This window comes from Choloepus didactylus, chromosome 2 (assembly GCF_015220235.1).
Source record: "Choloepus didactylus isolate mChoDid1 chromosome 2, mChoDid1.pri, whole genome shotgun sequence".
NCBI lineage: Eukaryota > Metazoa > Chordata > Mammalia > Pilosa > Megalonychidae > Choloepus > Choloepus didactylus.
The window spans coordinates 155,371,949-155,394,567 of NC_051308.1; the positions used below are offsets into that span (position 1 = coordinate 155,371,949).

Below are 22,619 nucleotides of genomic sequence, written 5' to 3' on the forward strand. Positions count from 1 at the left end.
AGACCCATGCTAAATAAGTAAATAACAAGTAGTCTTATACAGCTAAAGAAATCAAGACCGAAAGAAAACAATTAACTTACAAATGTCACATGGTTATCCAGCAGTGGACCAGGGAATGGAAAGCAGACATTTCTGAATATGGCTCACTGCTTTGACCGCAAAACCAGGCAGTCTGAACTCTTTTGATGATCATTTCTTTGGGAGTGGTTATTAATGTTGGAAAGCTTGAACGGCCATGATGGAAGTCTAGATTAACACCAACTGCATTTTTTTATTAACAAAAATGTAAACTTACCCATGAGAGCTACTGCCTGGGAGGTATGAAAGAAATATCCAGACAGAGGATCAAAATAAAACAAACCCAATTTAAAAGCCCTCCTTTTACCATAAATTCGGTGTACTAGAGGTCAAATCGGACTCCAGTGTGTAGAATGAAGTAGAATATATCTTTTGCTTAACACAGATGTTTCATTCTCCTCTGACAGCTACTCTTTTTTTCTTTTTTTTCTTTCTTTTTTGGTAACAGGATTCTATTATATATAAAACGGAAATGCTACCAGCTTGGAGCTTTTCAAATTTTCAGGACTTTTGGTCATTCTTTTTTCCAGTGAGCATGTGAATCAAGTAGAAACAAAACTAAACACAAACACACACCAAATAAAGAGGAAACATAGAAAGTTCTCCCATGCATCCCTTCTCACCCCAACCCTGCTGTTTGCATCCTGTCCTGCTGAGATAGATTTCAGGAAGGCAAACCACCTAAGCACCCCTCGATTTGCCCATTGTTCTAATTTTGCAGACCTATCATTTTTCACCTGAGCACAGTTGCCAAGCACCGGTAAGATGCCTTGGTGAAAAACCCACACCTCCCAGACTGCAGCCATCCTGTCTGTCCCCTCAGTCCCAGCCATTCCATCATGCCGTGTGGACCTGCCTGGAGCTGTTTGTTGAGCTGCTTCATGTTACTCTTTGACTGAGAGAGAGACAAATGTTCCATATTATCTTTAATTTCCATAAAATTGTTTTAATCTTTGCTTTATAATAAATGTATAACAGCGCCCTCGGGGGATCTCTGTTTTGTATTATAGGTGTCTCAGTTGGAGTTATGTGCGAGATAGAACTGTTCAGGTTTGCTTTTCACCCAAAGGACTCAAATGATACTTTGAAACAAAAGATTCCCCTGGGAATCATCCATAGACATAAAATGGAGAATTTCCTTCCCCCTGCAATATGCCTCCATCCAACCTCCCCATCCAGCAGACATATTTATTAACCAAATCAAATCAGGAACACAGGGAACGTAAGCAGCAGGCGCTGAAAGATACTTGCCCTCTCTCTGACTATACCAGCTTTTGGCGTAAAATATGTGTGTGTGTCTGTCCATCTGTGTATAAATATATATATATGTATGTGCAAAAATATCATTATAAATATATAATGTATATATGCATAGACATAAAATACGATTAATTCACTAAACTAAAAGCCTCTGCCAATGTGTCCATTTCAAACTTTTTAGCTCCCATGGCTCTGTAATACACCAGCTTGATGGAAAAGGAAAAGGGGACGGGGTGGGAAGGGGAAGGTCCCATGAATACATTTTTTGACATTTTGTTTATTATCATTTTATCTGGGCTAGTGGTAAATGGATGGACTTGTCAGCAGAAATCTCTTGGTGAAGTAAATAAAGAATCTTAATAGGCAGGGAGAATAGAACAACGGCAAATTGCCCACAAAGAGATCTAATTTATAGGTTTCTTTTTCTCTGAGATTCTGTTCTGGATTCTGGCTTTGCCAGAAGAAACAACTGAATGATGACATGAATCCATATGCAGAGAAAGGGCTTTATCTGGAGAAAAGGGAAAAATACACAGTGATTCTCTGGGATGCTTCACCCCAGCTTCTTCTGAAAGTTAGCTGCCATATTATTGCTATGGTGTCACCATTTTCAGCTGAAGCCTGGAAGGTTGCCTCTATTTTTATTTTCTGGTCTCTGTTAATAAGCCCATGCTGCATTCGTGAAAGAAAAATATTGAATGTGGCCACACCAGTTATAACATTATGGCTATTTGGGTTTAAGCATAATAAAGATACCAACAAGGGCACCTCAGTTATTAATATTTTTTCAGGTTAAAAGGCAGCAATAAATCACAAAGAACGTTTCCAAGCAGTAGCACTTTTATAGAAAATTGCTTGCTATTTAAACAAAATATTTGCTCTTCATCTCAGGAAAATACATGGATGCTTCTGAACAAGGAGCTATTTTACCTGCTCTCTGCTTCCCATAATTAGCGCCACCCTACTTGAATTTTTTTTTTTTTTAATTTGCTTGCCTGGATCACAGGAAAATGGGGCTCAAGTTTGCTTTGGCCAAATGGGTAGTTCCTTCATTAGTTGCCTATGTTTTTCCACAGAGTATAGGGTTATGAATTTAAATATTTGCTCTTCTGTATCCTTTCTTCTGAAAAGGCTGAAGATCTCTGTGTACCTCTCTTCTGGGCATGAATAAAGCAAGATGGTCAGTGAGTTTTGATCTGATAGACAAAGCTAGGAATCTCTCTTCACGACTTGTCAATAAGGAAGAATCTCCTTCAATTATGCACTTAAGAAAATACCTCTCCCATGAACTCTGAACCCAGAGGTCTGCTCAGAACCAGGCCATTTATCTACCAAAGCTGGATTATTTACATCTTTGGGTGTGGGTTGAGAGGATAAGGTCACACGGATATTAACCTATCTTTCTTCACTTCTGGATTAGAACTTGCAAGTTAACAGGAAGTAATGGACATTTTAGACTCTTGCATAGGGCTCATTTGACTTTCTCCACTTCATTATAGTCTGAAAGAAGCCAACGTATTTGACTGACTACATCCCAAAAATTGTGTGGCTAGTGATGGTTTATTGTATATTAATTTACACTGGAAAGAAAACAAAATCATGAGTGTCTGTTTAAATATCCCCTTTGGCCAAAAATAACTGTGTCACTATTAGATGGGACTGGTCCTTAGATGAAAAAACAAAGCTACCTTCATCTAGGCTGATCATGGTGCCAGTTTCATAGTCTGAGCTAAACACGTATTTTTCCCTCTTGAAAATAAGTTCCTAAAAAGAGTTCCAGGCATTCCAAGTAATGATTATAAATTTACCAGGTTAATTTATGAACCAATAAAGTCCTGTCAAGTCTCCTTCTCATCTTCTGGAAAACAGTTCTGCAGAGTGGGAAAAAAGACCAGCTAGTTACTAAAGAAATATATTCTTGCTTCTCATATATTCCTGTTAAGTATTGCTTTGCAGTCAGATTCTGTGCACTGTGGAATATGGAAATCCCTACAAACACAGAAGGTATTTGGAATGATATGGTCTACATTGTTAGATAGTAAGGCTTTAAGGAAATTAACAATAAATGTGTCATTATTATACCCAAACTGCCATCAGATTAAATTCAAAACTCTAAATGAAAAGCTGAGGCATTCGGTTCCTTAGACACATAACATAAAATCAAGGCTATTACAAGGAGACAGTATTTAAGATGTCCCCCCTCCCTTTCATCCTCAGTAAACACCTTGTAAATTTGTCTGAAATTTTCAAATTTTGCATTAATTGAGGCTCCTTGCCTGTTCCTTTGAGTTTGGGTGTGAAAATATATCAAATCGCAACACACAAAAAGCTGCTCTCTCAAGCCACATTTCATAACATTATTTCATCAGATGGTCTTAATTTTCTGCATGACGTTATCTTTTCAAGCTGACATAAGACCAGGCTATGATATTTGCATATTCAAGACAGTACCATGCAGTTTAACTATGTTTCTGCTTGTGTGGGAATTTGGGGCATTTTTACTTTGAGGAATCAAACAAATAAATCCTAAAAAAAAACAGATTACTCTTTGAATGACTTTGTTCTTGCCTTTTAAGGAAAGAAACACTCAGAACTGCTTTAATTTATGCTGTAGTAGCCGAATAAGCTGTCTGGATATACGTGAGGTGTATATATTCTTTCTCTTAAAGGTTTTGGAAGTCCAGTCCAATTAGTCAATTGGCTGCTTTAGTTGACTAGTATCATTAAAATTGGGTGGAAAGATTTAACTTTAAAATCTTGAAATCTAGATCAAATTAATTACTAACCTTGGAGTTAGAAGATGTAAGCCTTGGCACCACCACTCTCTAGTTCTGGGTCAGCCACTTACCCTGTGTCAATGTCTCTTAACATGTATATTCACTTTTCATTAAACACATATTTCTGGAGTGTCCATGATGTGTTAAGTGCTGTTTTGGACACTGTAAAATTCAAAAACATCTATGTGTCTAGAAATATGACAGATTACAGTTGGAGGGGAGTCTTAAAGAGAAGTCCAGTCTATTACAGAGATGAGGGAAATGTGGCTGAGTTGATTCACTGACCCAGGATACGAAGCAGTAAGAGATGGTGGGAAAGAACTGGAATTCAGTGCTCCTTCTCACAACTCCAACCTCTTCCTAATACACTACACTATCTCCCTTACCTCTCTTACCAGGTTGCTTAACAGATAAGAAGACTGTGAAGATGTTATCATTACTAGGAGAAAAGAATAGTCACCCTCTCCCTTACTGTTTGAAGTTCTATCACTCAAAACTCTTTTTTGTTTATTTGGTTGGTTGGTTGGTTTGTTCTTTGTTTAATGAAAAGAGAAGTAGCATATTGGATTGTTTCTGATAAGCATAGGTTCTATCAGAGTCTTGCAATATTAGGTATACAATAATTCTAGCTACCGCACATTGCACCTAAAAGGTTCTTGTCAAGGTCACCGATAACCTCCATATTTCCAAGACCACAGATGCATTTTTCTTCTTTTCTCATTAGCCTCTGACAGAGCTTGAAACATTTTCTTCAGGTGGCTGCTAGAACATTGCTTGGTTCAGCCTCTCCTTACTTGGCCACACCTTCATCATCTCTTTTCCTGGATTGTCCTCTCTTCCAGGCCTCTATCGGAATGCCACAGGCTTCACCCTCCAGAGCTCTTCCCTTCATTCTTTAAATATACTCCTCTTGTGAGTTCATCCAATCGACTCCAAAACCTTGAATACCAATTATATGCTGACAATGTCCTAGTATATACTCCCAGATCTAACCTCTCCCCTGATCTTCAGATTATAGGCCAAACTGTCTACTAGATATCTCCACTTAGATGTTCAATACACATATGTATCAATTAAGAATGCAATCTGCTGTGGATAAAAGAAAGCTTGATTAACATTGGCTTAAACAGACAGATTTATTTATGCCACACAATAAGTGTAATGGAGGTTGGAAGTCCAGGGATGGTATTGTTGCTCCATGGTCATGTCAAGCACCGACTCTCCTTCTATCTCCCAATGCTACCACCTTAAGGTGTGCATTTGGTCCTCATCGCCGAAAGATGACTGCTGAAACTCACGTATCTTTTCTGTATTCCAGAAAGAAGGTGGAGAGGCCAAAATGCACAGAGGACAAAAGCCTTCTCCTCACGAGGCTATGCCATGCTTGATCTTATTTTTTCTAGGAAATTAAACCAGGTACTTCTCCTAACCTCTTTCTTAGCCAGTACTCTATCACATGGTCATTCCCAGCTCTAAGAGAGATTGGGAATTTTAGAATTTCATTTTTAAGCTTGTAATCCAAAGAAAAGGGGGAGGGGATTGAAAATGGTTTTGAGTGAGCCAAAGTACACTGTCTGCCAGAGCAGTTCACACTTAAAATGTCCTCCCCTATCTTCTCCATCTAAGTAAGGTTCCCTGCATTTTTTCCTACTCAAACTAAAATCTTCATCATCATCCATGACTTGTCTCTTCCTCTCCTGTAAAACATCAAATTCATCAGCAAAGCCTTTTAGATCTGCCTTCAAATATATCTAGATTCTGACCATTCTCCAGTACCTTTTCCACTCTTGAATTAGTCCAAGGCTCCATCATTTCCTGCCTGGACTACTACAAAACCCTCCTAACTGATCTCATTGTTTCCTTGCTTGCCTTCTGCAGGTGCTCCTCTGCACAGAGGCCAGTTGATCCTTTCAAAGCCTATGTCTGCTCACATCACTTCTCGCTCAGAACCCTCAAGTGACTTCTCCCTCACTCAATATCAAATTGCAACTCCTCGTCAACAGCCTACAATGTCCCCCTTGTTCTTTCCCCAGCTCCTTTTGGATTGCACTCTGCTACACATACATGGACCCCTTTTGGTTCCTCCAGCATCAGGGCACTGCCAGTGTTCCCTCTACATCAAACACTTGACTCCTAGATGTCTGCAGGTCTTAGTATCTCATTTCCTTTAGGACTCTGATTAAATGTCTTGTTATCATAGTGACCCTCCCTGAACTTTATATAAAGTAGCAACCTGGCCCTACTCCATTTCTTTCTCCTTACATGGCTTTAATTTTCTTTATGACCACAAGATATAAGATATATTTTTGTGGGTTTGTTGATTTTCATCTCTCAACTAGAGACTTTGTTTCATTCATTGTCTACCAGTTGTGGGCACTCAGTAAACAAATAACAAATTAAGGTTGACAAGGCGTCGAAACAATGAGCGTTACACTGTGTGCATTATTTGATTTAATTCTCACAACTCTGTGAGTTAAGTACTATAGTATCTCCATTTTATAATCAATAAAAGGGTGGCTCAGAGAAGAATGCAAGATCTCACAGTTAATAAGTGGCAGACCAGGATTTGGCGCCGTATCTAGGTGGCTCCAAAGCCCAAGCTCTTAACTCCACCCTTTATTGCCTTTCAATAAATATTGAAAGAACGATAGATATATTTACAGAAAAACAAAAGCTTAATTGGATTTTCCTTGTTCTTCAGGGCTTTTCATGGTTTAATTCCATTTACATTGGATGCTCCATTATACTCTCTTGATTTCCTCTGTTTCCTAACTTTCAGAAGAAGCATTTTACCAGCCTCAGGAATCACCTAAGGAGCATTGTTGAATGAGACCCCTCCACTGGAAGAGTGGTCCTGAAATAGTTTGGATAGTCTCCCACCTTTTAAAAGATAATAAAATAATTTTAGCACTACTTAATCTAATGGACTAGGGCGAAAGGAACAGAGACATATTTTTAGGATTGCCCATTTTCTTCACCTCCCTTAGTTTGGTAATTTAGCTCACTGCCTGGCATTTCTTATTGTGAGAAACTTGAGGGGAATTCTAAGGAAGGTTAAGTAATCTCCTTCTCAAAAAAGTTCAAGAATAGGACTGATAAACTATGCAAATTGGCATGTGTTCTGGACTACAAAGAAATTGAGCTAGATTTATTTAACAAATGCTTTTATTAAAATAGAAATTCATAATTCAACTGGATTTAGACACATCATTTCTATGACTGGTGCCTTACTGGGAAAACGTGTGAAGAAATTTGGCATGCATGAACTTAAATCTGTCTGCAGTATGGGATAGGAAAGTTGGTGAACTGAACAGCTGTGATTGTTTGTATGCATGTATGCCTTCATATGTAGCCTATATTTTAAGCGGTGGTTTATCTGCATCAGCCAAACAGGGCTGCTGCTGTCAGATCTTCAAGTCTCTAAGACCCTGTTATCAGGTCGACCAAACATTGGCTGCTTCCTATCACAAAACCAGACTAGAGAATGAGGCTGGATTCACCCAGTTCTGGGATCTTAACAAATCTGCATTAATTTTTAACTCAAGGATTTAGAAAGGCAACAAAGAGTTTGAGTTGAGAAAGGCCATGCAGAAATTAAAGATTTACTGAATCTTCAACTTAGACAAATACATAAAGCAAATCCCACCTATAGTAAGGATGCAGCTTCTAAATGCCTCTGATGTTATTTAAACCACCCCCAACTGGGCCTTGGCTGAGAATGGCAAGACTATGTTTGGGTCTTAGTGCAGACAGTTTTCCTGCCCCATTCTTTCCTGCCTTGCACTGCTCAGCCCCTGAGCCCCGATGTTCTCTTACTTGAGCTCCTTATTGGTTCACTCTGGAATGATGGTTGAGAGCTTACTATGAGCCAGCCATATTCTAAATACTTTATATAAATATTAGTCAAATTTAGACCCTTTGGATTGGAATTATTATTATCCCTTGGCACATAGTAGGTACTGAGAAAATATTGAGGAAATTGAAGTACAGAGAGATTAAGTAGCTTGTCCAAGGTCACTCAGCTAGGAAGTGGCAGAGCCTCCTTCACCAAGGCACCCCGCCTCCAGAGCCTGAGTCCCTCACCATCTGCGGTACCATGCCTGCAAATTGCAGAGAACGCTGCCGATCAACCAGCAGCTAGTGCCTGTTAGGTCATTAGAGTACACAATTTCTGCTTCGGCCACAGAGTTCATCAATTGCTGCCAATGCTGACATGTCATTTAAAAAGAGGTTCTGGACAGGAGTCCAGAGACCCAGTTTCAAGTGACAGTTCTGCTCCAAACTAGCAGCATGATACTGAGCAATTTATCACCTCTCAACTCTTCAGTTTCCTCAAGTGTAAAATGAGGAGGATGGACGCTAGATGATTTTAAGCTCCCTTCCAGCCAGAGCATTTTATGGGTCTGCTTTCTCTATTATCTGTTCTTATTTCTATCACTTTTAAAAAGTTATAGCAATTGGCTCTTGTACCAATCCGTGCACCACAAAAGCAATAGACGGTACTTTGCAGTGATACTGAAGTGACTACTTACATCACAGTCCGTAATTACTTATAGGGACTTGGTGTCTAGAGTGGTAGACAAGCATAAACAAATCATTCTATAGGGCTATGAAGCAAAACAGCACAGTCTTCCTATCTGAGGATGAATTCTATAAGGAGAAGGCCACTTGAAGGGAATCTACTTAAAATGTTATTATGGATTGTATTATGTCCTGCATAAAGACATGTTCAAGTCCTAGTCCCCCATCCTGTGTATGTGAACACAGGTGTAAATAAGATCTTTGAAGATGTTAACTAGTTAAGGTGAGGCCAAACCAAATCAGGGTGGAACTTAACCCATCATGACTGGACTCCTTATAAGCAGAGACACAGTAGGAGGAGACAGACGGGGAGAGTGGCTGAGGCAGAGATTGAGTTATGTCTTGCCTACAAGCCGCCACCAGAATGCTACAGATTCTGGAGAAAGCATGGTCTTGCCAACAACTTGACTTTGGACTTCTAGCCTCCTGTGCCAATTTGGCTGTATTATGTCCCCCAAAATGCCATGTTCTTTGATGCAGTCTTGTGGGGGCAGATGTATTAGTGTTCATTAGGTTGGAATCCTTTGATTGAGTGTTTCTATGGAGATATGACTCAATCAACTGTGGGCAAGAACTTTGGATAATTTCCATGGAGGTGTTACCCCACCCACTTAGGGTGAGTCTTAATTGAATCACTGGAATCCTATAAAAGTGTTCACAGACAGAAGGAGGTGCTGTAACTTACAGAGACATTTTGAAGACAGCCATTGAAAGCAGAGTTTTGCTGATGCTTTGGAGCTACTAGCCTAGTTTGCCCGAGAAGCTGACACAGAGACATTTTGGAGAATGTCATTTTGAAACACAACTTGAGAGCAGCTAAGAGTGACATTTTGCAGCCTAGAGAGGAACATCCTGGATGAAAGCCATTTTGAGACCAGAGCTCCAGAGCAGACACCAGCCACATGCCTTCCCAGATAACAGAGGCCTTCCAGATGCCATTGGCCATCCTCCAGTGAAGGCACCTGATTGTTGATGCCTTACCTTGGACACTGTATGGCCTTAAGACTATAACTGTGTAAACAAATAAACCCCCTTTTATAAAAGCCAATCCTTCTCTGGTGTTTTGTAAAATGGCAGCATTAGCAAACCAGAACACCTCCCAAACCATAAACAATAAATTCCTATTGTTCAAGCCAATTAGTCTGTAATACTTTGTTAGAGCAGCCTTAGAAAACCTAGCAAACAAATAAGGACCAAATTTTCACAGGCAACAGTGAAGAAAATTTTATTTCAATTGCATATCATAAAAGTGCTAAAACTGTATGAAAATAAGTGTATTATTTTCTCTTCCCAAAACAGTTTTGATTATATTTCCAACTAGTTTTAATTCTTAAAATGAACAAAGAATGAATCAAATGTTGACTTACAGGGTGATACTTTTCCAACAAATTTTCTGATAATCTGACTGGATGATCTTCCTTTCAAATTTTATCTGCTATGTGATCATAAAAAACAACAATTTTTGCAATATCAGAGAGGCTTCAGTTTTCCTGGGGATCTCTATTAATATTCTAACAGTAAAAATCATTCTAATTCAAATTCTACTTACTACTTTTGTCCATTTTCACTTCTTTAATTGTTACCTGGTTTAATTCTGTGAGATTCTCATTTGTCATTGGTTTTGCAGATCCATTGAGAGTTACCCAACATAATCATCATCAGCTGGATTTTTTCAAGATTTCTGCTTCACTGTATGTTAATACTGCCATAATGCAAAATACCAAAAATGGATTGGCTTTTATATATGGGATTTATTTGGTTATAAAGTTACAGTCTGAAGACCATGAAAATGTCCAAATGAAGGCATCAGCACAAGTATACCTTCACTGAAGGAAGGCCAATGACATCCAGAAAACCTCTGTTAGCTGGGAAGGCATGTGGCTGGCATCTGCTAATTCCAGGTTGTGTTCCAGCTCCACTCCAGCTCCTGTGTGTTCTTCGAAGTGTCTCTCTTGTCTGCAGCACCTCCTTCTGTCTGTGAACACTTTTATAGGACTCCAGTGATTCAATTAAGACCCACTGGGTGGGGTAACACCTCTATGGAAATTATCCAAAGTTCTTGCCCACCGTTGATTGAGTCACAACTCCATGGAAACACTCAATGAAAGGATTCCAAACTAATCAACTAATTATCTGCCCCCACAAGATTGAATCAAAGAACATGGCGTTTTGGGGAAAACAATACATCTAAACCAGCACATTCCACCCCCTGGACCCCAAAATGACATGATCTTTCCATATACAAAATACATTCATCCCATCACAATATCACAGAAATTTTAATCATTTCAGTAACAATAGTTAAGTACAAGAGCCCATCAAAATCAGCTACAGGCATGGTCTGTCCTAAAGCAAAATTCCCCTCTAGCTGTGGACCTCCAAAATCTAGAACAAGTTATCTGCTTCCAATATACAATGGAGGGACAGTCATGGGATAAACATACCCATTGCCATAAGAAGAAACTGAAAGGAAATCAAGGTTCACAGGACCAAAACAGCTCCTAAAACCTGCAGGGCTAACTCCATTAGATTTCAAAGTCTGAGAGTTATTCAGAGAATGGTATTTTATCCTTGGGGCTTGAGAGAGCAGGAGTCCAACCCTTTCCAAAGGCTTACATGGCAGCCCTTTTCTCTCCAAACGCTGAAGTGAATGCTCTAACATATCCACACAGTGGGGACACCACCTCCTAGGCCCCACCCTCCTCAAACATCAGGGCACCACCTGGACTCTGCCTCTCCAGGGCAAAGGCTCTCCCCTCTCTGAATAGTGGGGTGGTGGCCAGGTTCTCCCCAATCTCTGGGGAATATGCTCCAGCTCCTCTGAGGCCTGGGGTGGCAGCACTTTTCCTGAGCATCAAGGCAGAAGGCCCACCCTCTGCCTCCAGGGCAAACTCACCCTTTCCTCATGCATGAGCCACTCCTCTTCTTGCCTGAAATTTCTTGACTCCAGACCTCAGTTTCCATGATTCTGTCCTTGAAGAAATTTTTCTTTCAATTTGTTCCTTCTCTGTTACCTCCAATCCAGACCAGCAGTGGCTCTGTCTATACAGATCTTGGAAAAATCTTGTTGGCTTGGCATGAAGCACACAGGGGTCAAAACCATCAGACAACAGGAGTTTCCACAAATCCTTTCTGTATAACTCCATCTCCATCCTGGCTTGTACTGAAATGGCCGTCGGGTTCCATGTTTGGTTAAATCCTCACATGGGGCTGTAGCCATGGGGGTTTCACTTTCTGGAAGCCCAGAATCTTCCAAACTGTCAGTTTCTGGTTTCTTTGTACCCAAGAGTTCAGTTCTTAGCTTGTTTTCCTTTCACATTTTACTATAAGCTGCCAGGAGAAACCAGGCTACATCTTCCAGATGTAATTTGGAGATCTTTTTAGCTAAGTATTCCAGCTCATAGCTTTCAAATTCTGCCTTCCATCCAATACCAGGACTAAATTTTGCCAAATTATCTGCCACTCTAAAACAAGGCTCACCTTTCTTCCAGTTTGCAATGACACAGTCAACATTTCTGCTCAAGGCCTCATCAGAAGTATCTTTAGAGTACATAGTTCTACCAACAGTCTTTTCGAAGCAGTCTAGGCCTTTTCCATCAAGCTCCTCACAATTCTTCCAGAATCTTGCCCTTATCCATTCAAAAAGCTGTACCAACATGTTTGGTATTTGCAAACTCAGCAGCACCTCACTTTCCTGGTACCAAAATCTGTTCCGGTTTGCTAATGCTGCATTTATGCAAAGTAACAGAATTGGATGGCTTTTATAAATGAGGTTTATTTGGTTACAAAGTTAGTCTGAAGACATGAAAATGTCCAAATGAAGGCATCAGCACAAGTATACTTTCACCTAAGGAAGGCCAATGACATCCAGAAAACCTCTGTTAGCTGGTGTGATGGTGAGGTTCATGTGTCAACTTGGCCAGATGATGGTTCCCAGCTGTCTGGTCAAGCAAGCACTGGCCTAACCATTGCTGCCAGGATACTTGTGTCTGGTTAATAAACCAACAGGCTGGTTTATTAAATCATCAGTCAATTGGCTGCAGCTGTGACTGATGACGTCAATGAAGGTATAGAATACAGTTGGCTGGAGTTAATCCAATCAATCAGTTGAAGACTTTTAAGCTAGGCAGATAGAGGACCTTCACTTCCTCTTTGGCTGACCAGCAAAGCATTTCCTGAGGAGTTCGTTGAAGTTGCCAGTTCATTTCCTGAGGACTTCATCGAACATCTTCATTGGAGTTGCTAGTTTGCTGCCTGCCCTACAGAATTTGGATTCATGCATACCCACAGTTGTGTGAGTCACTTTTATAAATCTTACAATCATAGCTATCTCTCATTGATACTGTTTCCCTAGAGAACCTTCCTGCATGGGAAGGCATGTGGCTGGCATCTGCTGATTCCAGGTTGTGTTCCAGCTCCACTCTCAGCTCCTGTGTGCTCTTCAAAGTGTCTGTCTTGGCTGCAGCACCTCCTTCTGTCTGCGAACACTTTTATAGGATTCCAGTGACTCAATTAAGACCCACTGGGTGGAGTAACACCTCTATGGAAATTATCCAAAGTTCTTGCCCACAGTTGATTGAGTCACATCTCCATGGAAACACGCAATCAAAGGATTCTAACCTAATCAACACTAACTGTCTGCCCTCCCCAAGACTGTATCAAAGAACATGGCATTTTGGGGGACATAATATATCCAAATGCGTACACTCTTTGATGTATTTTATAAGTTTGCTTTGTGTGGTACAATATTTGACAGTCAGTGAAATACTGACCAAGAGAAGCTTTGACTTGCCTGGAAGGGAGGGATGTCAGAGCCAGGCTTGGAAAGGATGTTTGTGTGGGGATTGATTGCTTAAGTATTCAATACATTAGTGAATATTTTCATGTTATGTTGACTTTTGCTTCATTATGTAACCCCATAACTGCAAGTACTCAGACATGAACACTCAGATATAAACAGTCTCCAGTATGATACAGATATTATAGCAACCAGACTTAATTGTATTTACAGATGCACAGATCTCATTGATCTGCATTTACTTCAACACTTAACTGTACTCCTACACATATTCACAAGGCTGGGTTCTTTTAAAGCAATTAAGCAATGTTTCAGTTTGATGGTTAAATGCCTTGTATGTTTGCCTTTTTGGGAACTAAAAGAAAACTTTAAAAGAAATCTTACATGTCCCATGCTGCAGGGGAAACTTCAGAGATCTTCTTTGTTGTCATTCACCATCATCCTACAAATTTCTAAGCCATTCTGATTAGATAGTAAAGAGTATTTATTTAAAATATAATTAAGGTTAATGATATGCTATTATTTCTTTTAAGGGACAGGTATTCTTTTTTCCACTTAGCAATGGTATGTGTGCCATACATTTGCCTACTGCTTATCTCCCGCCCTTCTCTTGCATATTTCTGTATCACAGGGACGTGCATTCTCCAGCTTCCCTTACCAACTAACTGTGGAGCAGTTTCAGCAATGGGAGGAACTGACAAAAGACTGGAGGGTGGGATGAAGGGAGAAGTGGGAAAGTCAGGGGATCTCTCTTTCTAATGCCTCCTTGAGCGACTTCTCTGGCTGTGACTGTATATCCCCATGGCTCCATCTCCTACCTCACCTTCACTTCCTCCTTGACTTCATCTTCCTCTAGTCAGTGCTCTTCATAGTTCTAGCCCCAAATGGTTTTTACCCCCTTTTAGGTCTGGTAGCAACAGCCTTTCCTGTGTTTCCTCAAGTCCTGAGGTAGGCAAGCCAAGGCTAATCTTTTGGTGCCTTTTTGGCTTCTCAGTTCTCTTATTACCTATATAGCCAATTCCTTGTATTAAATTCTCTCTATTCAAAATACCTACAGAGATTTCTATTTTCTTTGCTTAGTCCCTAGCTAATATGATAAGCATGCGGTTAGATACTAGCAAACCAGTCGAGTCTAAGTTCTGCCCCCAAAGCATCTTCAGGAAATGTTCCCATTTGAGTGAGCAGTACTGAATGCTTTGAATAGCATACATTGCTGCTCAAACAGGCAAGACTCATGAAGAATGTTCAGTGAATTGGGGATTAGCTTTCTAATGTGTTGTGTAAAATCCAAATGCATTTATTAAGGCCAAGAATCTCTCCTGATTTTCCCAGAAAACATTCCTCTGATCCTTTTATTATAGCTCCTATTTCATTGTTCTTTAGCAGGTTTTCCAAACCTCAGCACTACTGACATTTTGGACTGAATAATTCTTTGTTGGGCAGAGAAGGAGGGTTGTACTATGTATTTTAGGATGTTTAATTCTTGATATCTACCCACTAAATTCTAGTAGCAGACTCCCCTAGTTGTGACAACCAAAAATGTCTACAGTAATACCAAATGTCCCCTGGGGTGATACAGGGGATACAAAAATGTCTCCAGTTGAGAACTACTGTATGATAATTATTTGTTTACAGACAGATTTCTTTTTAGATTATAAATTCCTTTATGTAAAAATCATAAGTTAAACATATTCAAGATTTGAATATACTAAGTACTCAAAATTTTAGTTAATCAATGCATACATGAATTAATTTAGAGAATGAAATGATCATATGAATTGATTATCTCATATTAGCTTTTCTCACAGAAATTATAAGGAAAATAAAATGCACATGGTGATATATATATTCAAGGTAAAAATTAGGAAACTTAAGGGCAATTTTCAAGGTTGAATGGTATAATCATGAGCATATTGTTCCCTTATTGAATGCTTTATATTCTATTCTGAATGGTCAAAAAATTATCCTGCTTGTGCCTTATAACAACTTGTACAGTACATTAAAATCATTATCACTATTTTAAATTGAGGAAGCCAAGGCTCAGAGAGGTTAAATGGCCTTCTCAACCTCACCTGATATATGAGGAAGGGAGTTAGGACTTGGGTCCAATCTTCTGCTTTCCAAGCCAACCCCCTTCAGTGCTCTTCTCAAAATGCAAATCTGCCTGGGCTTGTGTCCTCTTGAAGTTCTCTGCTCCCTTGCAGGACACTGCTGTCCTCTGGTTCCCCACCATCTTCTCTCCCCTTTCAGGCACTGTCCTTTGCTGTCATCTCTACCTAGCCCACCCACTAAACGTGCATATTCCTCAATGTCCTGCCCTTATGCTGTTCCTTTTCTGACCACTTGGGATTCTCCTCCTACAATTGTAGCTCTCTAGCTCACAGACTCACCAGCCAAACTGCCTGGCTTCAAATCCGTGCTCTCCCATGACTCTTTGCCACCTTAGGGAGTTATGTAACCGCTATGTGCATCTCATTCCTCACCTGTATAGTGGTGATTAAAAAGAGCATTGTGCCAATTTGAATATATTATGTCCCCCAAAATGCCATTATCTTTGATGCAATCTTGTGGGGGCAGACGTATTAGTGTTGATTAGATTGGAATCCTTTGATTGAGTGTTTCCATGGAGATGTGACTCAATCAACTGTGAGTGAAATGTTTGATTGGATAATTTCCATGGAGGTGTTACCCCACCCATTCAGGGTGGGTGTTAATTGGGTCACTGGAGTCCTGTAAAGGAGTTCACAGACAGGACCTCAGAGCAGCTAAGAGTGGCATTTTGGAGAGGAGCTGCAGCTAAGAGACATTTTGGAGAATGCAATTTTGAAATACAACCTGGGAGCAAAGGAAAAAGACATCAGTCATGTGCCTCCAGAGTTAACAGAGGTTTTCCAGACCCCAATGACCATCCTTCAGTGAAGGTACCCTGTTGTTGAGGCCTTACCTTGGACACTTTATGGCCTTAAGACTGTAACTTTATAACCAAATAAATCCCCTTTATAAAAGCCAATCCATTTCTAGTATTTTGCATAACAGTGTTAGCAAATTGGAACAAACACCTACCTTATAGGGTAGTGCTGTAGGAACCAAAATAGGATAATCTGTATAGAGTGCTTAGATAAGTGCCTGGCACATTGGAAGAGCTCAATAAATATTAAGACATACTAACAAAATTAAATTATGTTAAGTGTATAACCACTGGTTGTCTTTCTCCTGGGTGTCAAACCTAGAGTAGTAGAAGAAGTAGATAGCAGAAGATGTCCATGAGCCAGCAAGCATACTAACGGTGAAAAAGACATCAGGATACAGATAAGAAAATGAGTAAAAGGATTGCAACATGGCAAAGAAAAGAATGAAGATGACAACTGAAAAGAAAAGGATAATAAGGATGACAGCTACAAGTAAGTGGGGAGTTGAAGGTAACAAGAACATTAATATTAAATCCCAAGAAGCAGACAAGCTTTGAACACAACTAAATGACAGGAAGATAAAATTAAACTTAAAAAAATAACAGAAAATACCTTCACCATACCAAACTGTTCAACCACAGGAGCACCATATCCTCTTACCTTTTCTTCACTTTGGCATTTGTTGTTCCTTCAGCCTAAGACCTTCTCCCACATCCCATTGGACTGTCTCTCCCACTTGACTTTCAGGAAAGATACTGTCCCATCTGGAGATGCTTCCCTGCTAGTGTGGTTCCCCCAAGAGTGGAAGAGATGCCACTCCTATGAGTTCCCATGCCACTCTGGGCTTACCTCATGGTAGATCTTATTTCACTACTGATTTGCTTATTTGTCTGAAACTTCCATAGGGCTGAAAGCTCCTAGAGGGCAGGCATATGGTTCACAATCTGGAACAAGCCCATGAATCCTGATAAAAATTTAAAGAATCAAGCTGTTAAGATTTCTAACTTCCATTTGCCTATCTCTATCTAAATATACCACTGGCTTCCTTAAAACAACTCTGTATATTTCCTTTCTGGCAAATGCCCCTGAACACCATTAGCTTAGTTGCCCCAAACTTTCAGTAAGTCCCCTTCCTTACTAAGGATTCCCATCTCACATAAATTTTCCAAAGGTCTCCATTTATATTATTTTAGAAAACAAACCGGGTCAAGTTACTACATTGCTTAAAATCCTATGAATTCTTATGAATTCCCATTTTGTATAGGCTAAAGACCAGTGTCATCCTCCACCATGCCCAACTCCAGATATTCTCTCTAGATTGTTTACTGTTCTCTAAATATGACATACTTTTTTTCATCTTGGATCTTTGCTCATGTTTTCTTTTTCCCTGTCCATCCCTATCCACCCACCCCCAACCCTACAGATCTGATATCCTCCAAAACGTTTCCTCACTGATTCGCCAAGAAAGAGATAGTTTCTGTCTCTCCCTCCCTCTCTCTCTCTCTCTCTCTCTCCTTCTGTACTTTGAATGCTGCTAGTGCTAGACTTGTCATCCTGCATTTGAATCTGTGTTTAAATGTCTGCCTTTCCCTACTTGACTGTGAGAATCTTTAATTCAATTAGTAAGTCATTTTCATCCCTGTATCCTGAGCACCTAGCACAGTACACAACATGTTGTTGGTACTTAACAAATCTGTTGACTGAAAGAATGAACAACCCAGTGAACTAGTATGGACAACTTAGAAATGCCTCTCCTAGGTAGAGCAAAGCAGTGCAGTACATGACCGAGCTTGAATCAGTGATCGTGACTGTGTGTGTTCTGCAACGATGGCTAAGAACACTCAACAACCAGGTGTTTTCCTTTTAGAAACACACATACACTATCTACTCCTTTATAGCTTTAGCAAAACTGTAGTCTAGGTCACGGTCTCTTGCCCTCCAACTCTTTCAGAAACTTGTTTTGGTATGTGTGTGTGTGTGTGTGTGTGTGTGTGTGTGTGTGTGTGATGTTTTAATTTCAGTACTTCTGCTACACACCAGTTTTCTTTCCCTGCTCCTGATGTTTCCTAATATTTCACACTCATACTGTGATGTCTTGCATCTATGTGCCCTAAAAGCCTTTGTAATGGCATTAGCTAAGTGCAGTCATGCCCAGAGGCAGAATAGTGAACTCAGATGCTCTCAAAGTGTTCCTTTTAGCATTAAAAGTCCTTGATGTGGAGCCTGACAGCAGTACTTCTGTGTTTGCCATACTTCTGTTGACTAGAATCTAGTAATTAAGATCATTTCTAAACAAAGACTGAGAGAGAAAAGGGGACCCAGACAACATATTGGCAGCTGCCATAAAAAGTGACAAGGAACTGGAGAAAAAGTACCTGTGTTTGTGCCCTGGCAGGATGAAAAACAAAGAGAAAAGGGAAAGGAAGGGGTCCAGCAAAGATATTTTGGTCAATTTCCTTCACAAACAAACAATTCCACTGTTAATAAAAAGAGGTTTCTTTTGATAATGGGCAGCTAAAGTGCACATTCTCTGCAGTAAAGTAGCTTTTAAAGCAAGTTTAAGGGGTTAGAAGGGGCTAGAAGAAGAATTTATAACTAGCTGCCTCCTGCTTTTATTCCCTGCTAGCATCACCATCCTCCGACTCCTTCCCTCTCCCAAGTCCCAGGAAAGAGCGAACTTTCATTGGTCCAGATTAGTGCTGAGTGATGACTTTTTTGGCATCCAAACCAGAGTCAGCTCAGTCTACCAGTTCAATTGCAGGTTCACAGATCCGGGGGTGATGTTTTGGCTACTAACTTAAATGTGTTAATTTTTTAACACTCACCAGGTCGCCTTTTGAAGTTAACACCCTTTTAAGGAAAGTAGGGGAAATTCACACCTCTTCAAAGGCAACTGTTTTCAGAAGACTTCCAAGAGTGTAGTATATGCTGATTGGTGTTGAAGCTCATCGCTTGGAAAAAGCATAAAAAGTTTGCTCTGGAAACTCTTTTTTTTTTTTTTTTCTCTTTTTTTGAAGATCACATGTATAAAGAATGAGCTTATTCATTTGTTAACACATGTTTATTAAAGGCACAGCATAAGATGTCACTGTGTTGGAAATTGTACGGATACTAAAATTATTCCTCTCCTTGAGGAACCTGAAAAGTCTCAGGAGTCTTCACTTTTATATGCATGTCTTGTCTTCGCTAGATTCCTGCTGGCAGGCTCTTCTGAAACCCCAATATTTATTTATATATTTTAAATCTCTAGCCCTAGCTCAGAGCCTTGCTAGAAGACATACTTAGTGCATGTTTGTTGATTGCCACTCCCAAGTCCAGGGTAATTTAGGAAATTTGCGTTCCAGCCTTGCCATCTTACTTGGTCTAATCAAAAGAGATCATCCAAAATAATGAATCAAAAGCAGTTATGGAGGAGAAAGGCAGAAGGATGTCCTAATTCCCTCAGGATTCTTAAATGTGAATGATGTAGGTCACAAATAAAATATCACTCTGGTTTTTATGAGCAGCAATATTGGAATTGTATCAATTTCAGAACCCATTAACTTTTGTAACCAGGGTAGTTAGTGATCTACAGTTGATTCTTTGTGTGTGTGTGTGTGTGTGTGTGCAGGTGTGTGCACACCCAGGTCCCAGCCACTGTGTGTACGTTAAACATGGTAAGGCTTATGGGAAGACCCAGCACATGTTAAATACTAAGGGTGTAAAAACGTTTGTTCTTTTAGAGCAAAGAGCTGGGAATGAATGTGATTTAAATGCAGCATGACAAATATTTAGTAGTGAAATATTCATTTTCGCAGTAACACTTATCTCTAAAATGAGCCCTTGAAAAATACAGCTCCATGTTTCTGGTATTGCTCCCTGAATTGTGCCTTTCTCAGTTTATTCTCAATTAGTCACATCAACACAGTTTTGTAACCCTGACATAGAAAATATGATTGTAAATAATATAGCTGGGAATTTGAGGAGTATATGCTATTAGGGAAGAATTCTTTTTTTCCCTTTCCTTTCCTTTTTTAAGGAAAAAAATATCCTTCAGCACTGTGATGAAATGTTTTATGTCTGTAGTGTCTGCAGTAGGAAGATGTGGAATTAAGGAGAGCTATAAAATATAAAGACTCTAGACCTGCATATGATTATCCATAGTAAATTGATGTAAATTTACTTTATATTGCTTACCGCAAAGTTTTCACTTGCAAAACAAGATTTTCTTTCCCCCTTGGTCTTTTCAGTTTTCACAAATCCAAATGCCTATGGATATTTGGGAACTCAGGCTAGTTTTGGTTGCCTTTATACATTCAAAATGTCAAGTTAAGTGTTACTAAAGGCTATTAATCCAAAATAATCTAATGTATTGACCTTTCTAGTCATTATCTGTCAACTGTAAAAGAAAGGAAGACATTCACAATATCTGAAATGTTGGATAAAATCCTTTTTGTTTGAAAAGTTACAACAATAGATTTTCATGAAAAACTTTGGAAATGTAAAAATATATGTACACATGTATGTGTATATAAAATATATATAATATTCTGTCCTATCAATGGAAGCCAAGATGAGGCACTGAGACCTTATACCTCATAAGTTGCAGTTTTCAGGGACCTCATCAGCCCTCTTGATACCTTTCTTTTTCTTCAAACCCATAACCAACCATCTGCCAAGTAGTCACCACTCCTAGCTCTTCCTTGTCTACAACCATTTTCCTAGTTCAGAACCTAATTATTTCTCTGCAAAGATTAGTGCAACCATATTCCTGACTCTAGTATTTCTCCAGCCAATATATACTTTTTATTAGTGCAAAATTAATCTTGACTTAATCATCTGGTTTTCATCTTGCAATTAACTTGACTCATAAACATCCAGTGGTCTACAGACTCCACTACATCAAGTCCAGCTCCTTGGTTTGGCATCAAAGTTGTCTGCAACCTGGACCAAGACCATCTTTCTAGGCTAGTCTCCCATAGACCCTCAAGAGCCCTCGAATACAGCCACACTTGAGATTTTGCAGCCCCCAAAACAATTTCTCCTTTGCTTCTGCTATTTAGTCCACCTGAAATCCAGGCACCAATTCCTTGCCTATTGAAATCCCATCCTTTCTTCAGTACACAAAAGCAAATGCCATTTCTTCCATGACAACTTACTGTATCATGCTGAATGGAAGTGATACCTCTTTCCTCTGAATTTCTGAATCATGCCTGTCCTTCATGTAACTTGTGCTTAAGCCGTTTATTGCTTTGGCTTTTTGCATATGTCCCCTTAGCTCCTACGTTTGATTATAGAAACCAGAAATCCAGGGGCTATGCTTTTCTCATAGAACCTAGTGCTTACATACTAAATATTTATTGATGTAATAAGTTTGGTTTACTTGATTTCCATAGTTTATTGAGTAAATTTATCAAATTAGTTTAATTAATCCAATTCTCAAGAGAGAAGCAATATCGTGGATTATTAGACCAATACAACAAATTCAGGAAACATTTATTTAAATATTGTTATGCTCCAGCTAACTCCCTAGATGTTGGGAGATGAAGAAGTTCTGACAAAGGAACTGAGTTGAGAAAACAATGTATAGGGAACAACTGCCACGATGCAACCTTCACTCAGGCTAAAGACAAGGCCCTTGCACTCATAGGGCCACAATGAGAAGGAGAATAAAATAAAGCTTTCAGGCCTCTTCCTTGAACCTGACAATATTCTCTTAGACATAAGATGTGAATCTTCTTTATAGTCCTTTATTTTCCTGACCATTTTTCCCCATTCCACTGAAGTGTGGCATCAAGAAAATTATTCTTCCTTTTTGCTGATCTGCTCTTTCTCTCTGGTGGATTTCAGAATTTTCTTTTTGTCTTTGATGCCTTTAACCTTTACTATTATGTGTCCAGGTGAAGGCTTTTTTTCCCCTGTATCCTTCTTGTTTGGCAATATATGTGTCTTTTTAATCAGGGTTGTTTCATCCCTATTTCTGGTAAATTCCCAGGTATTTCTTCAAATATTTCTCCTTTCCAGTTACTTTCACCTCTTCTTCTTGATCTTCTATTATACATACCTTGACACTTCTCCTTCTATGATCTATGTCTCATAACATTTCTTTTATATATATATATATATATATACATATATATATATATACATATATATATATATACTGCTTTTTGTTGTTTTTAATGCAAATTTATTGAGATATAGTCACATAACATACAGTCATTCAAAGTGTACAGT

The 22,619-nt window shown here is 39.4% G+C and overlaps 1 long non-coding RNA gene across 5 annotated transcripts in view; it reads left to right on the plus strand.

Annotated features, from left to right (window-relative positions):
• The window catches only part of LOC119527078, a 90,261-nt gene extending 70,946 nt beyond the window's left edge, over positions 1-19,315 (plus strand). For 2 of the 5 annotated variants that reach the window (XR_005215318.1, XR_005215315.1), the window contains one exon: positions 527-1,105. This is a non-coding gene — a long non-coding RNA (uncharacterized LOC119527078). Of the gene's footprint in view, positions 1-526; positions 1,106-5,433; positions 5,532-16,724; positions 16,896-19,231 lie in introns of those variants that run through there. The other 3 variants (XR_005215317.1, XR_005215319.1, XR_005215316.1) reach the window with 3 other exon arrangements.
• Positions 19,316-22,619: the final 3,304 nt, after the last annotated feature.